This window comes from Sinocyclocheilus rhinocerous, unplaced genomic scaffold (assembly GCF_001515625.1).
Source record: "Sinocyclocheilus rhinocerous isolate Xijiao unplaced genomic scaffold, SAMN03320098_v1.1 scaffold4467, whole genome shotgun sequence".
NCBI classification, from domain to species: domain Eukaryota; kingdom Metazoa; phylum Chordata; class Actinopteri; order Cypriniformes; family Cyprinidae; genus Sinocyclocheilus; species Sinocyclocheilus rhinocerous.
In genome coordinates this window covers 59,133-77,875 of record NW_015656161.1, presented here as the reverse complement: position 1 = coordinate 77,875, position 18,743 = coordinate 59,133, and positions in this window count along the sequence as shown.

Sequence of the window (18,743 nt, the reverse complement as noted above, 5' to 3'; positions counted from 1 at the left end):
TTTATTTTTAGAATGTGTATAGGTTTTATTTATAAAGTTTTAGCTTTTAGTTTTGGATCTGTTTTTAGTTGTTTTAATACTACAATTGATTGCTTCTGTTGTCCTCATTTGTAAGTCGCTTTGGATAAAAGCGTCTGATAAATGACTAAATAAAAATAAAATATATAATTTATTACATAATACATAAACTATAAAATATATATAATATATAAACTCAGACTAGTAATCGTGATCCACTGTAAAAGTCATGGAAAATCATTGGTCAAAAGTGGTTCATGCAGATAGAAAATCTCACAACTACATTACCCACATTGCTCTTTATTTTCAAAATTGCATTTTATTTCCATCTGTGTCATGTTTTAATATTTAATGAGGCTTCATGGACAATGTGAATGAGCTTCTGTGAGAGAAAATTCCCTCAGTCTAACTTGAATGCCCCGTGGGCCGGTTATGTGCCAGGAACAGCAGGTCTCTGGGGGAGGGGGAGCGTCTGTGGGCCGTCTAGACGAGCGCCACACCTCCTCCTGCCGCTCCTGATATGGACGTCTGCTGGGGGGATTACAGCGTAAGCCTGCTCTGACCCGACCGGCCGGCCCTGAGACCTACATTCACCAGCCCAGACTCCCACACAGACCTGAGAGCCACAGAGACAAACAGCCATTATTTCATGATGAAAACTTAACAGTTAATATGTAGTTTTGGTTCTCAGTCCGCGTGTCTCTCTCGGGTTGGGTCGGAGCGTGTTGGTGACTAAAGGGTATTCCTGGGTATTAGTGTCATGGTGGTGTCCTGGTCTCTGTAATCCAAACTCTCCTAATGCATCTAAAGCTTGTGCTGGCCAGGAAACCCGGACAGATGCTTCGACCCGACACCAACACCAAGAGCTTATTTATTCCCCTTCTGAGAAACAACTAACTCCACAAAGATACTGAACCATGAACACCAGCTAATTACACCATGAACAAAGACGAAATTATGAATAATTCAACTATTACAATTAATGCATTAAATCACTAAATATTTTATGTCAACAATTCTGTGTTTTTCTGTCAATATGGGGTGCTGTGTGTACATTAATGAGGAAAAAAAATTAACTTAAATTATTTTAGCAAATGGCTGCAATATAACAAAGAGTGAAAAATTTAAGGGGGTCTGAATACTTTCCGTACCCACTGTATATATATATATAATTTATTGCTTTCAGTTTTTGCTTTTTACATAAATATTTAATCTACAATAGACCATGAACAACATGATGTCATTCATTTGCTAACTTGGACTTTGAATTAAATTCAAAGTAAAACAGCTTTAAAATATTTGTAAAAAAAGATTAATATTTAATATATATTTTTTATTATTTAAAAATATATAAACATACTTTGTATGCCGTGTATATGTCAAACGCAGACTTTGACTTTGAGTAAAACAGCTTTAGTGTGTTTACAGAAGGCTCGAGCAGACGAGTGTGTATGAAGCCTCAGGACGGCTCGTCCACAAACACAAAGAAGACGCTCTCGGCTCCTGCCCTGAGGGACGGCCGTGTGCCCCGGGACAGCAGTCATCAGTGAAACACAGCTCATAGCTCATCTCCTCTTGTCAACATGAAGAAGCATCAGATCATGGATGCTTTAGAAATAAAGCTCTTTGTACATATTAGAATGTTTCTGATATCAGAATGGAAAATCGGTTTAGTTCTAACTGGAATCTTTATATTTTAGAGTCAGTTTTGTTTGTTTATTTAAAGTTATTGAGCAATTAACTTACTTTATCATCACATCAATGTGCACATATGTAGTTGTACTGTTAGTTATTATTTAAAAATACTTTTTTTAATTACAAACAAAAAGATGTCTGGACAGGGATCATGAGCTTAGGGAAGGGTGCTGTGGGAATATTAACTTAAAAAAATGTCTCAATGAATTTAAAAATAGGAATCATAAACCTTATGCAAAATATATCTTTATGCAAAATATTTTCTATTTATATTTGTAGAATAAAACTGAAACACAATATACAAGATAAACAGGTTAAAAGACAAAATGTCCATTATGAATAATAAAAACTTTTACGCAGTATACATACCATAATATGAATTTATGTAATATATGTTTAGTAGTCAGCATACAGACATTCTGAGTGAATTTTATGAAAATATGAAATGTTCAGATCATATTTGACCCCAAAATAAAATAAAATAATTAAAGTACACTGTACACTGAAATAATAATTGCAAAATTCAAAATACAGGTAAAACACCTGTGTAAACAAATATTGAAATTCCTTCAAATTAATTCCATCAAAATTCCTTCAATTAATCAATCAATCAATCATTTTTAGAACTTTTTTCATGTTCAGTTTTTAGTTTCATGTTAAATAAGCACATTCTCATTCATTTCACTACTGTTAAACGACGAATAATAATATATTATTTAAAATGTTTTTAGTAGTACATTTCAAAGTACAAATTAAATTTAAAATTTAATTTAGTTTTCTTTATTACAAACAAAAATTGTTCTTAAAATAGGAATCGTTATTGTCTTTAAGCAATATTTTCTATTATATTTTGAACATAGATGGACGTGTGTAAGTGCATGAGGGGTCACATGTAGGTCACCAAACAAGCCTAAACCTGCTTCACTTCACCACACTACACCACAAAGTCACTTTATCTGATTTCATTTTCTTTTGCTCTTTCTCATCAATCAGATAATGCCGTTGCCCTCATATGCTGAGTGTTTTCGGTTCGCTCTTCACACGCTACGAGCCGCCGGCTGAAAACTGCTACTGACTCGGACAGGGAGCCGAAGCGTCTGTGCGTCAGTCAGCCACCATCCTCCTCCTCCTCCTCCTCCGAGTTCAACAAATAATTCACCCAGAAATGAAAAGTCTGCCATTATTTACTTGCCCTCATGTTGTTTCAAACTCGCTCTGAGGAACCTGTCATGGTCCAAAAAAGACAAAAGCTTGCTAACAGTCATCAGTATGACTCAAGTGCTGACTTCAATAGGCATGTAACAGCTTTGTATGAGGAACAGACGAAAAAATTAAAGTCATTTTTTTGTGCGTTGCATATGTAAAAAAAAAAAAGAAATGAAATGGAACGCATGCAACCTGTTTAAATATGGCAAATGCAGAATAATTTTTGAGCCAGTGATATTTTAGTATCACTGAGATACTATTATAGTTTTTATTAATATTTTGGATATTTTTTTATTTTTATATGTATATATATATATATATATATATATAAAATAAAATATATCAAATATTTTATTTCAATTAACAAAAACATCTTTGTATGTTTTTATAGTTTTAGTTAACTAAACCTGGTTTGAGCTTCTTCGTTAACAATGCTGCAAAAAATCCTGTTGTTTTTACAGAAAAAAAACTAGCAGCTGTAGGTGCCGAATAATACTAGAAATACAGCAAAAATGTAAACATATTTACAAAACAATTGTAAAATTCACTGTAAAATGACATGATATGTAAGGTTAGATCTATTACAGTTTTTATATAGTAAGGGAACGTATTATTAACAAAATAACAGATTTTTAGTGTAGCATTGTTACAATCATTTTCTACAGTGAAGTCACTGTAATGTTTTTACACACGATCTAAATGAGGTCACATGACTGACTTCTGTTGTTTTTATATGAAGCTAATTATAATTATGACAGACAAACCCAAATCCCTCCCTAAACCAAACCCTTATGAATCATTCTTTACCTTTGAAGTTGTTGTAACTAGCCTTGTCTGTGTAGTTTTTTTTTTCTTCCAATCTTTTAACTTGTGCTAATTCACATGCCGTCTATAAAACAATCCCGGAGAAGAGCTGTGTTATTCCAACTGTTCAAACCCTAAAAATTAATCAAGGATCTAATCTAATTATGCGAAAAACTGGTACATTCCTTGAGTCATTCAGTGAGTTACAAGCAAAACTATAAAACTTTCTTCTGCTCACCAAGGCTGCATTTATTTGATCCAAAATACTGTAAAAATTGTGAAATATTATTACAATTTAAAAAAACTGTTTACTATGTGAATATATATTAAAATGTAATTTTTAGTATCACTGAGATACTATTATAGTTTTTATTAATATTTTGGATATTTTTTTATTTTTATATGTTTCTATTTTAATTGTAATTTTAGTTTAAATTGTCGTGTTTTTTTATTTATTTGTCATTTGTATTCATTTATTTTTTTAATAAAATGTAATTTATTCCTGTGATGCGCAGCTGAATTTTCAGCATCATTACTCCAGTCTTCAGTGTCACATGATCTTCAGAAATCATTCTAATATGCTGCTTAGAAACATTTCTGATTATTATCAATGTTGAAAACAGTTGTGCTGTTCTCTAAACTTTTAGTTTAGTGTAGGTTCAGGCGTCTGTTCAAATCACTAACCATAACAAGCATGACTTGACTTAGTTACCTACTTACAAACTCCTCAAATCTCCAGATGCTCAGATAGTCACGCATGGTAAAAAAACACGTCTATAAATGTCTCACGATGCAACATTCTCAATATGAAAACAGGAGCCCACAGGACGCAAACCCCTGAACTCACAGCACTTATAAACCAATGAACGAACGAGACGGAGCCCAGAAATCTGAGAGAGAGAGAGAGAGAGAGAGAGAGTTGTGTTCTCTGGCTGTTGTTGGGGAAAAGTTGAGTTGTGTGAATTCCTTTGTGGATTGCCATAAGTTACAGTGAGGAAAACACACACACACACGCACACACGGATGAACAGCACCGATTGGATTGTGTAGATATTTTTCTCTCTCAGAAGTTCAAACCAGAAAATAACGTCAAACTCACAAACTTCTGTCTCCATAGAAACCGAAGGCTATAGTCAGAACGCTTGATCAAAACATACAAAATCGCTTGCTTACTTTCTTTTTTTGTTTGTGTCCTTGATATTTTGTTTCTTAAAAAGAGAGAGAAAAAAAACCTTTATGCACCACAGAAAAATGACTGTAAAAAATGGCTAAAATATAAAATAAAATACTAAGTTTATGGTGCTTTGACAAGAGTTTTCAAATTAAAACCTCTACCAAAGTAAAAAGTCACATCATGAATGTAACAAAAATGAGAGATTAGATTTATGCTTAAAATAAGAAAAAACAAACAAACGTTTGCCAGTAGTAAAAATAAACAATTATAGGACTTTTCTCCGAAAACATAATAATTTAATAACTTTGAAAGCATATCAAGACAATATTCTTGAAATGAACTTGACATATTTAAATGTTTTGATATTCAAACTATATTTGATATTTGATGAGTCATTTTAGCTTTACAAAGCCGACACTTTCCTAAATGCAAATTGTATAATCCAAGCAGCAGCGTCTAAAAACAGCACTGTGACCAGCAAACAAACAAATAAATGCTGTAAACAATAAATCAGTTCAGACAGACAGTAATAAACGTGTGAGCGCTGATGCTAAGCAGAACCAGAGATCTGGACTCCATCAGATCAACGCATGTGGTATAACATCTGTGCCAAAACATAGTGAACGGCCTCGACGTCTACATAGGGAGCAACACTCTCATAAGAGACAAACCTGAAACACTTTACATGAGCAGCAACAACAGAAGCTTGACTAGCACACAGCAGATAGCATGATGTTAGCATGTTTCTCATACTTATGAGCACTGACTATCCCCCATGATTTCCAGTCTTGAACAAATTGTATATTTATAATAAACATAAAATGCCACACAGTTCACTAGATGTTGGAACAGAGTGATAGAATGTGGTTTTCCGCGTTGTACTTAAATTACAATGTTAAAATTCATATTTATATTGTAATTAGCTTGTGTATGTAGTACATTTAGCATAAATACACAACGTGTGGTAAAGTTTTTTGGGTCCAGAACATAAACACAGTAAATCAGAAAGTGCATGAGAGAGTGAATATTCATAACAAACAAACTTTTGATTTGAAAACAATGCCTTTCTATTCGCATAAGAGATTAAGATTCAGAAAAATCAAGGACAGTAGTTAATTTTGATCTTCGTTCCGAGAGAATTGGCCTTTCATTTGTATGTTTAAAATATATAAAAATGTAAATATTAGATGAAATGTTGCCTTGGCAGCTATTATTAAAAATAATAATAATTAATAAATAATCGTAAGCTGAAAAACTAAAATGACTAAAACTAAAACTTAAATAAAAATAAAACTATATGGAGATATAAAAACACAAAAAATAACAAATAATAATCAAAATAATAATACAACTAAAATTAAAATGAAAACTGAAAAACAAATTAAATGTTAATTTAAAATATTAATGAACTATAGTAGTAAATAATATATATTATATTTTAATAACAATAAATATATTTTATATAAATATTATTTATTAAAAAGTATATATTTTAAATAATTTTCTTATATATGATATTAAATAGTAGGTTAGTAGTGGTTTTTGTAGTAGTAGTAGTAGTAGTAGATTTGTGCTAGTAGATTTATGTTTAAAACAAGAAAAATATTAGATGAAAAACTTAAAAAATTAGAAATGCTGCCTTGGCAACTAACTGAAATGGGAAAAAAAGGAAAATGAAAACTGAAAATACAAAAGATTAATTCAAAATATTAAAGAACTAGTAATAGTAAATAATACTAAAACACTGAAAGCCAAAAAATATTACCGGTATATTATATTATATTTATTATAACATAAAAATATATTTTAGATTTGTTTAATTTAAAATGGAAAAAAAGAGACAAAAACACCCAACAAAATTAAAATGAAAACTGGAAATACAAATTAAAGGTCAAATTAAAAATATGAATAAAAGCTATAACATTAAATAAAACGACACCGAATAACACTGCTTAAATGTGAACTAATGTATATAACCACTAGCTGAAGTGTAAAAGTAATGACTGCACTCTTAAAAATAAAGGTGCTTTAAAAGGTTCTTCACAGCGATGCCATAGAAGAACCATTTTTGATTCCACAAAGAACCATTCAGTCAAAGGTTCTTTAAAGAACCATCTATTTCTTACCTTTTTATAATCCGAAGAACCTTCTTTCGCAAACAAAGAACCTTTTGTTCTTCAGATGTTAACGGTTCTTTATGGAACCATTTAGACAAAAAGGTTATTCTATGGCATCGTGAAGCACCTTTATTTTTAAGAGTGTAGGATAGCAAAGTCCACTAAAGGAGGTAGAGCTTTTTTGCATTTGACTCCCAAACTCTGGAATACTTAAAAATAAAGGTGCTTAAAAGGTTCTTCACAGCGATGCCATAGAAGAACCATTTTTGATTCCACAAAGAACCATTCAGTCAAAGGTTCTTTAAAGAACCATCTCTTTCTTACCTTTTTATAATCCGAAGAACCTTCTTTCGCAAACAAAGAACCTTTTGTTCTTCAGATGTTAACGGTTCTTTATGGAACCATTTAGACAAAAAAGGTTCTTCTATGGCATGGTGAAGCACCTTTATTTTTAAGAGTGTATTTTCAAAGAGGTTTCCTAAACACTCTCCTTGTCTACCATTGGTCAGTCCTACAGAAAGCCCCGCCCTAAACTTACGCCATTGGTTCAGTGTTTGCATTCTCAAAACAAACCATTTTGGAAGTGCCACAGAATTTACACTCAGATGACTCACTTATGATTGTTCCTGCATATTAATTTGCAATACCAAGTATTTTACCATTGTTAATGGCTGTGTAAGCGTGTGTGTGTCTGCTCTGTGAACTTTAAGATTTATTTGTGGATCTCATTCTATTTATTTGTCAATATGTTTAATGTTTGTTAATCTCTTTACATTTATTTATGGATCGTAATCTATTTATTTGGAATTAAGCAACAATTCTATCTCCATATGTGTCTGTCTGTAGTTCTGTCCGAGTGTGTGTCTGGTTCTCCATCAGTGGGGGGTGCAGGACTGCTGTCTCCCCCGCCTGCAGAGCTCCTGACTGGGCGGCTCTGTCTGCTGAAGCCCCATAAATTAACTCTCCACCGCACTGGAGGGAAGTTTGCATTAAGGAACTGCCTTTAATCCAGATGCCTTTTATCTAATTAAAGTGTCTGAAAGAGGAACTACAGGGAGTCCTCAACACCCCCGTTACCACACACACACACACACACACACACACGGCAGAAAGCAGAAACACATGTGCCATAAACAAACACACACACAAATATGAAGCATGTCATCTGGACGTGTACAGAGCTGGATCACTATACAACTTTATTTATGAGTCTGTGGAAAAACAAACACACAGAGCAAACACTGAAACACACACACACAATACACACAATACACACATGCTTATATGATTCCTGAGTTCAGAAATTCAGTTTCCTATGTAAGACATGTACATATGCATGTATGAAACCTGCCAAGAACATGTCACTTTTTTTTTATTTTTTACATTTCATTTAGCCATTGTACCAGAAAAATTATATGTAGTACAGTAAATGTTTTAGTATTTGTTTCTGTTTTTTTTTGTTTTTTGTTTTTTTTTGCTGCAAGTAGGCAAACAAACAAACAAGTTTCTGTAATAAATAAATTAATATATGTATTATTATTTATTATATATTGATATACTTTAAAAAAAAAAATTTTTAGGGTAGTTATTGTACTTTACACTGATAGAAAATATAATTTTTTGTTACTGTATATATATATATAGCAACCAAAAGTTAATGCATACACTGAAACACACACACACACACACACACACACATTACAGTAACTTTCAGTAAATGAATTAATAAATGAATAAATATATAGAATATGTAAAGACTAAATAAATGAATATAAATATACATATATATACATATATAAAGAAACATGGCACTGTATTTTTTTCTGATTTTTTCATATATATTACATATATTTTAATATATATTACAGCTTTTTGTTATTATATATGCAATATAATAATAATAAAATATAATAATTAAGTTAAATGCAATTAAATGTAATTATATTAAAATACATTAATTGTAATGCAATATATTAATTATTCTAATCATTTAAATCAGCATTTACTTACTCACTTACTTTACTTTGGATTTTGGATGAAAGACGACCCAGATATTTTGTTCAGTTTTTTTTATTTTTTATTATGGTGTGTTGTGTGCTTGCTTACTCATGAGAGATCGATAACATTCACCAATCAGAGTTCAGCACTGAACTCTCCCATTTACCATAACCAACAAACATTGATTGGTCAATTTCAAACACAAACCTCCCTAATTTATTTTTGATAAAGGCTCTTTAGAGGACCTCAAATATACAGTCAATGTCCTGCACTCTGTGATCGTCTTTAGATTTTTTAACCTATTTTATCGTTCAGCAGGTGAATGCATTACATTCTAAATTTTAAGCATCAAAAACATCCAACAGGAAACATTTTCTGTAAATTTTGGCAGCATCTTTGTCAAAATGAAAACATGAAGACAAGCTTCTTTCTGGGTTTTCGAGTGTGTGTGAATGTGTTTGGCATTTAAGTCCCGCTTCCTGCATGATTGATGTTCACAGTCAAATAATCAACATGCAGGGTTGAATGCATGTCTATACAGCACATCAACACATCACCATGCTAAAGGACAGGTGGATTATGGGATGTCATCATGGGAACACACACATGCACAATATTGATGTCATGTCACACTGATTGATGTTAGAAAGAGTCACACCTACTCAGAGGCACTTAGAGAATGCCTGATCATGAGATGAAGTATTCAGTCCATCACAGCCGAATGATCAGAATCTTGTGGATTTGAGTGACAGCTCAGATTGAGCCGCTTTTGTGCTGAATTATCACTGTCAACCAGACGAACACTGAAGGAGGGAACAGAGCCATATAAAGACCAGAAGATCACAGAGACTCAAGGGTGCAGGCTGTTCTCACTTCTGACAGTAAGAATCCACCTAGCAACCATCCAGAACACCCTAGAAACCCTATAGAACACCTTAGCAACCATCTAACATCCATCTAAAACAACCCAGCAACAACCCAGAACAACATAGCAACCATCTAGCAACCACCTGACAACCACTCAGAACACCTCAACAACCAGAACACCACAGCAACAATCCAGCGTACGCTAGCAACCAATTACATCACCCTAGCAGCCACCTGGCTTCCATATAGAACATCCTACCAACCATTCAAAACACCCTAGCATCGACCTAGCAACCCTCAAGAACACCATAGCAACTCTACAGAACACCCCAGAAATCATCCTGATCATCCTAGCAACCACCTAACAACCGTCCGGAACACCCAAGCAACCACCAACTCTCCAGAACACCCCAGAAATCACCCTAATCATCCTAGCAACCATCCAGAACACCCTAGCAACCACCTAGCATCCATCTAGAACACCTTAGCAACCAATTAAAACACCCTAGCAACCATCCAGAACACCCTAGAAATCACCCAGAACACACTAGCAACCATTTAGAACACCCTAGAAATCACCCAGAAAACACTAGCAACCACCTAGTATCCACCTACAACACCCAAGCAACTACCTGGCAACCTTTCAGAACACCCTGGCAACCAGTCAGAACACCCCAACAACCAGAACACCATAGCAACAATCCAGAGTACCCTAGCAACCAATTGGACCACCCTAGCAGCCACCTTGCATCCAAAGAGAACACCCTAGCAACGATTTAGAACATCCTAGCATCCACCTAGCAACCCTCAAGAACACCATAGCAACCATCCAAAACTCCCTAGAAAATCCTAGCAACCACCCAGAACACCCTAGCAACCACCTAGCATCCATCTAGAACACCCTAGAAACCAATTAGAACACCCTAGCAACCATCTAGAACACCCCAGAAATCACCCTGATCATCCTAGAAACCATATAACAACCACCTGGAACACCCTAGAAATCACCCAGAACATCCTAGCAACCACCTACAGTAGCAACCATCCAGAGCACCCAAGAACATCCTAGCAACCACCCAGAACACCCTAGCAACCACCTAGCAACCATCCAGATCACCTCATAAGTCACCTACACTGTAAAAAATGACCGTTAATTTAACGGTAAAAGACTGTAAAAATGCTACAGTAAAATCCTGTTAAATGGTTAACGGTAAATTCCCCTACTATATACGGTGAAAAACTGTATTGGACATTACATGTATTGGACATTAATTTTACGGTAGTATACCGTATTTGGAAGTGAAAAAGACCGTATAATTTTCATTGAATAACCGTAAATTGACATTCCCAGAATTCCCTGCGTTACATTTCAAATTTGATGTTTTTTTGTTGAAATAACTATGTTTCTTTTTAGTTTTTTCTTTTATCAGTTTTGTATATTAGGGTTGTGCGTTACACCTAATGTTGTTCAGTTAATGTTTATTGCATTATTTCAGTTTCATGTGTGTTACCATGATGGTGTTTGGTGTTTGTGTGAATGACACTGTGCACCTTCTATATATGTTATTATTTAAAAGCTGCTTGTGCTGGGCTTTGGTTCATCATGTGACTTTCTCATCAGCACCTGCTTTTGGTGGTTATCAGTGTATTACAAAGGTACAAAACAGATTTTAGTACTTCAATAGGTTGGTATATAATAAAATTTTATCAGTTAATGAAATTACGGTATTTAACTGTAAATTTAAGTTAAAACCGTAAAACCTAAAACGTTGCTACCGTATTTTTTACGGTAAAATTCCGGCAACCACAGCTGCCGGTTTTCTACCGTAAATTTTACGGATTTTTTTTACAGTGTAGAACATACTAGCAACCACCTAGCAACCATATGGAACACCCTAGCAACCAATTAAAACACTCTAGCAACCACCTACCAAACATCCGATACACCCAAGCAACCACCAACCCTCCAGAACACATTTGCAACCAATGTAGTAACATTACCTGTCATAACTTTATTTATTTTTTTAGAAGAAACTTTATTTTTGGTAGAAGACATTCTCAAAGTCTGATTTTAAGAAAAGATAATGCAGATGAATCAGAAGGGCTGATGATGTGAAACTGTGCCTGCATTTAAAATACACCGCACCTTTGAAATATTCACACTGCTGTGCATCTTTAAAAGTTGTGCTTTGAATTGCCGTAATTAGTGACCAATATACCACAATGAGATATAGTTGCCAAGCAACAAAGCGTCTGGAAATAGAGATGATGTACGAGTGTTATTTTTGACAATAGAGGTGATCGAGTGTAACCCAAGAAGTTCTGAAGTGATTTAAAATACACACAACTGAGCTTCATATTTATCAACACAAGCCTGACAGCTCAATCCAGCTGCATTATATCAAACAATAGTGATTTCACTGTGCGCTAACTAAACTAAAGCAGTTCTCCATGTCTAAGGTCAGGTGAGAAGAACAATCACACACCTGCTGAAATGTGTTTGCTGTAGATGGAGTGTAACGTCCCGCTGCAGTCTGTGCAAACAAACGCATTTTTGTAATGACAAACACTGTAAAACCATTATCATCATGATTGATATTCAGCTTAGCAGCAATAAATATGACAAATCCTCACCTGCTGGACGACAAAACAGGTGAAGAATCCCACAGTCACACAACGAAGGAGAAACACGATTCTTATCTAGACCAGAAGATCAGAGAAATGCAAGATAGTAAGAAAACAGCTAAAATATCCCACCTAGCAACACGCTGGCAACCATCTAGAACACCCTAGCAACCACTCAGAACACCTTAATAACCATCTGTAACAACAAAGCAAGCACCTAGACACCATCTAGAACACCCTAGCAGCCATCTAGAACACCCTAGCAACACCCTGGCAAATATAGCAATGCTCTTTGTGTTGTTTTTTATTTCAAATAAATGTTCTTTTGAACTTTCTGTTCATCAAGGATTCCTGAAGAACCTATCAAAAACACCATAGAAACGCCATATCAACCATTCAGAACACCCTAGCAATCATATAACAACTAGCAACCACCGAGTAATGATGCTGAAAATTCAGCTTTGATGACAGAAATAAATTACATTTCACAATATATTCATATGGAAAACATTTATTTTGTAATAATATTTAGCAATTTTTACTGTATTTTTGATCAAATAAATGCAGCTCTGGTGAGCAGAAGAGACTTTTAAATGTTAGTAAATGTTACAATGATTTTACTTAATTTTTTAGTCACTTCTTAACTGTTATCAAATCACTGGCTTCAAATGGTTTATAGGTTTATTCTAGAAATGGGGCAGAAGCTAAAAATAGATCTGAGAAGTCTAGGTTTCAAACATGAACAGATTAACAAAACCTGAATAAAGTTCTGAACTCTTAACTGCATTTCAAAAAAACCTGGTCTGCTCTTTGATTACAGCACAAAACATCAAGCAGGAGGTGATGATATGTGATGATAATGCATGCATGCAGAGACAGTGTTCATGCAACATTTACACTTGAAGAATGTTTTTTTTTTATAATGTGAGAGAACGTTCCCTGTTAACTGGGTTAGTCCACACACACACACACAATTGTCCTGACTATAACAGACAGACATCACACATACACACTAGTAGTGTACGATGCACAAGCAGACATAAGTGTGTGTGTGTGTGTGTGTGTGTGTGTGGACTAACCCAGCTAACAGGGAACGTTCTCTCACATTATAAAAAAACATTCTTCCAATAAATATTCAAAGTTCTTTGGTCTTTAATAATATTTTCAAATTGTTAGCACAGAAACATTTATACATTGTTCAGTGAATGTTTTTTTATCCTGAAATGTTTCAGTTGGACATTCATCTAATGTTTTTTAAATGTTGTTTCAGAACGTTCAGAGAACATTCAAAACTAACATTCCCATAATGTTTGCAAAACGAATGATAAAATGGAATTTTCCCTCAATATTCGCATAAAAAAAAGAACATTCCAAAATATTGTTTTTTTTACTTAATGGGAATGTTAAGAAAAGCAGGGGAGTTATCTGGTGTCTTTAATAATGTTTTCAAAACACTAACAAATGTTATTAAAGTAAAGAATCAGTTTTTAACTCACAAACTAGATAACAAAAATATGTTCATGTTAAGTTATGAAAACGTTCTTTCTGAATGTTCTCTGAACGTTCCAAACATCTAGTTTTTAAACATTGAAAGGACATTTTTTTTTCTTGGTTATGTGAATGTTAAAGAAAACGTTACAGCAACATTCCGTTATATCAAGCGTTATGGGAATGTTACTTTTGAATGTTCTCTGCACCATAAATATTAAAGGGTTACTCCACACCAAAATGAAAATGTTGTCATTGATCATTTACGCCCATGTCGTTCCAAACCCGTAAAAGCTTCGTTCGTCTTCGGAACACAATTTAAGATATTTTGGATGAAAACAAAAATAACGACTTTATTCAACAATTCGTTTCCTCCGCGTCACCGTAGTGCCATTTTGGAGAGTCTCCACTGAACGTAAACTGCGTATACTGTTCTACTTGTCTGTGTCAGCTACACCGCACGAATACGTTTTCTACATTTATTTACGCTTTGATTTGAACGAAAACCGCGCATCCGTGCAGCGCGGCTGACACAGAACAGTATACGCATTTTGCGTTCAGTGGATACTCTCCAAAATGGCGCTACGGTGACGCGGAGGAGACGAATTGTTGAATAAAGTCGTTATTTTTGTTTTCTTTCCATACAAAAAGTATTCTCGTCACTTCATGAAATTCAGATTGAACCACTGATGGCAGACTATTTTGACGATGTCTTTCATACTTTTCTGGACCTTGACAGTGTAATTTACTAAGCAGTCAATGGGCCAGTCACAAGCCTCCCGGATTTCATCCAAAATATCTTAAATTGTGTTCCGAAGACGAACGAAGCTTTTACGGGTTTGGAACGACATGGGCGTAAATGATTAATGACAAAATTTTCATTTTGGGGTGGAGTAACCCTTTAACGTAAAAAAAAGTTAGACAATCACCCAACGAAACAATTTCTGAAAAACATTGAACAATATATAAATAATGTTTTTTGTGCTAATGTTTAGAGAATGCTGTTAAATACCAGATAACTTTACAATAGAACAAACATTCTATTACAGCACTGGAAGAATGTGTGTTCATAACTTTGGGACAACCTTGCCAGAACGTTCTGAGAACGTTTTAAGAACATTCCATTATTTTAAGAATGTTAGCCGGGCGGAATCAAGATGATGATGATGATGAAGGTGTGTTAGAAGAGGCAGGATGTCGTGATTTCTCAGAACCGCTCAAAAATCTATTTTCACGCTCGCAGATCTAAAGCGAGCTGGTGAGAGACGGGACGAGGTGTGAAGCGAGGGAAGCAGCACATCTCTCACATGTCTTGTCTCTGCCTCCGAGGCCGACGGTTGCCGTACCGACAGGAAACCACACTGATGTCACTCCTGAGTGAGGTTATTCTCCAGAAGCGCTGACAAAAACACCTCATCTGATTAATAAACCCTACAGCAGTGCTGAGATACTGAAACAGATAAAGCAAATTCACCACATAGTGCACATTTCTCTCATATCTGGTTCCAAACATGCCTTTAAAATAAAGGCATTGATGGTTCCGCGAAGAACATTTAACATTCATGGAATCTTTCATTGCACAAAAAGTTCTCGAATGTCTCACTAATATGAATGTCGAAATGTCGAATGTCTTAATGCATGAATAAGGTTTGAAACTTGAAATAGTTGATTTTAAACAAAGTACACTACCGTTCCAATGTTTGAAGAAATGTTTATTCGCCAAGGACACATTCAACTTATCAAAAAGGAGAATACTGGCATTCATAGTGTTACAAAGGATTTCTATTTCAAATAAACTGAGCAGCAAATCAGCATATTAGAATGATTTCTGAAGATCATGTGACACTGAAGACTGGAGGAATGATGCTGAAAATTCAGCTTTGATCACAGAAATAAATTACAACAATATATTCATATAGAAAACAGTTATTTTAAATTGTAATAATATTTCACAACATTACTGTTTTTACTGTATTTTGAATCAAGTTAATGCAGCCTTGGTGAGCAGAATATTCTTCTTTCCAAAACATTTAAAAATCTTACCAGCTCCAAAATTTTGAATGGTAGTGTACATAAGTACACTGTGCCATTTATAATAAAAAAACTTTTTCTGACTTAATTAACAGTGAAAATTAACTTGCAGTGATTATTAATCCATATTAATCTATATTAAATCTATATTCATATTAAATCCATTAGGAAAACACTAAACTTCGAAACTAACATTGCCCGTAACAAACAATGATTAATGCAATTTAATATTATTATATTTAATATTTATATATTTATATTTAATTATATTAAATATTAATTTTAGTAATGTAAAATATTAATATAATGAATAAATGTATTATATTTATTCATTGTATTTATATTTTAAATTATTAAAATTAATATATATATATATATATATTAATGCATATACTGTATATATATATATATATATTTTTTTTTTAATGCAATTTACTACATGAAAAATACAGAAAAAAATGTACGTATTTTTCCATCTGCAACTGCAAAAATATTACACACACACTCACTCATACACACACACTCACACTTCATAGTCTGCAGATGTATTAAAAACATACATCACTAAAATGTCATGATTTGTTCCTCGGCGTGTCTGACAATAACTGAAATGCAATATTATACGGCAGAGCTGCAGCATTCATCATGAATATTGCATGCGGCTCCCTAGGTTTTTGCGGGCTGTTTGATTGCTGCCGACTGATTAAAACAATAAAAACAGCCGCTCTGGAGGTGTCAGAGATATGAGAGACATCTCAGATGCACAACAACGGTCTCAGACCTATGAACGTGTGTTTGTGCGCTGAAAGAGGCTAATGCTGGTGTAGACTGTGTGTGTTGGACGTGAAGCGGCCCCTGCTGCTGTGTGTCTGTTTGGACTCTTGATCACGTTAGCGTGTTCTGTTGCTCTTGATGAATATTAATCTGCTGAGATAAACTGCAGTTATCTGATGCAGTGCGTGATTGGTGACCATCTGCGGCTCTCTTGGGGGATTCTGGGATTGTTGGAGGCTGGTGATGAATCTGTGTGTTGTGGGGGTTTCCTATTGTGCAACAATAAAGGTCTGTCAGTCGAGCTAAAGGAAAGATTGATGTGTGTGTGTGTGTGTGACGTCTGAGGATCAGCTGTGTAAAGAATGAAGAGAATGGAAGAGAAAAGGCCTGCTAACAGCAACTACATGACACAAAAATATAACAGTATTCATTACGTCAACTTTTGTCATTTTCTAAAAAAAAATTATTATAAATGAATAAAATGATGGATAACAAAAAAAACAATGACTGCATGAGACAAAATTATAAAGTATTAATTTGTCAAACTTTTGTCATTGTCTGAAAAACCTAAATAAATTGTTCATTCATTCATTAATGAATGAATGAATGAATGAATGAACGAACGAACGAACGAATAAATAAATAGATTTGGCAAAATTATTTTCACATAAAAAAAATCTCTGAAAAAAAATTGGATACCTGAATTAATTTTTCAGCATTCAAACTATTTTTTGCATTTTTTACAAATTATTTTAAAAAGGAAGACTTTAAAAACCAAAAACAACAACAACAACAACAAAACAATAACTAATCGACATAAAAATATAAAGTGTTCATTTAATGTCAAACGTTTGCCATTTTTTTGGAAAACCTAAATGAATTGTTCATTCATTCATTCATAAATAAATAATCTTTAAAAAAAAGTACACTAAAAAACAAAAACAATGAAAACCACAATGACTAAATGACACTAAATAAATATTTTATATTTTTATATATTTATAGTTTTTATATTAATGACACTTTTGTCATTTTAATATATAAATATATATAAAAATATAAAACATTAATTTAATGACAAACCTTTGTAATTTTCTGAAAAACGAAATTAATTGTTCATTCATTAATCCATTCATTTATAAATAAAGAAATAACCTGAACTCCATTGAAAACGTACGTAAAAAAATTTGAAAAATTATTTTCACACTGTAAATGTTCACACTGTTCTTTGAAAGCAATGTGGACACCTGAAAGAATTGTTCAGCATTCAAATTATTATTCTGAAAATATACACTTTAAAAAAAAAAAAAAACAATGATTAAATGACACAAAAATTTAAAATAATGCAAAAATTGCCCTTAAAATACTTTATTTACTTAAAATAACATCAAATGTTCAGCAATTAAAATAATAATAATAATAAAAAAATAAAAGACCTTTTCAGTGTGTTATGTCTCTCAGTGTGATGTTCATAGAGATGTGCTGCTCTCATGCATGGTTTTCATGCCAAAAAATGTGGCTTGGTGTGAACAGGCCAAAGACATGAAAGAACAAGAGAGAAGAATAATTAACAACAGAGACAAGAAACAAATGATGCGGCAGTCAGTTCAAAGCTAAAAATATATCACCGAATGCACGACAAATGATCATTACTATAAATAATCATTAAAAGAATTCACTTTTGCTGTGATTCCAAATGAAAAACATGATGATGACTGATCATTGTCAACGAAATCAGTCCAAACGTTGAGATAATTTGCTGCTCATCTCTGCTTGATCTCGTGCTCTGACAAGCTCTGCGTTATGTGTTCAAACCTGAGCCCATCTCTGACATTCACGGCTGCATCTCTCAACAATAGCGCACAGGGTGTGTGTGTGTGAGACGTACTAAAGCCTGCAGTTTCCCTCACATGCCTTTGATCATTTCTTGCTACCATGCAGTGTTA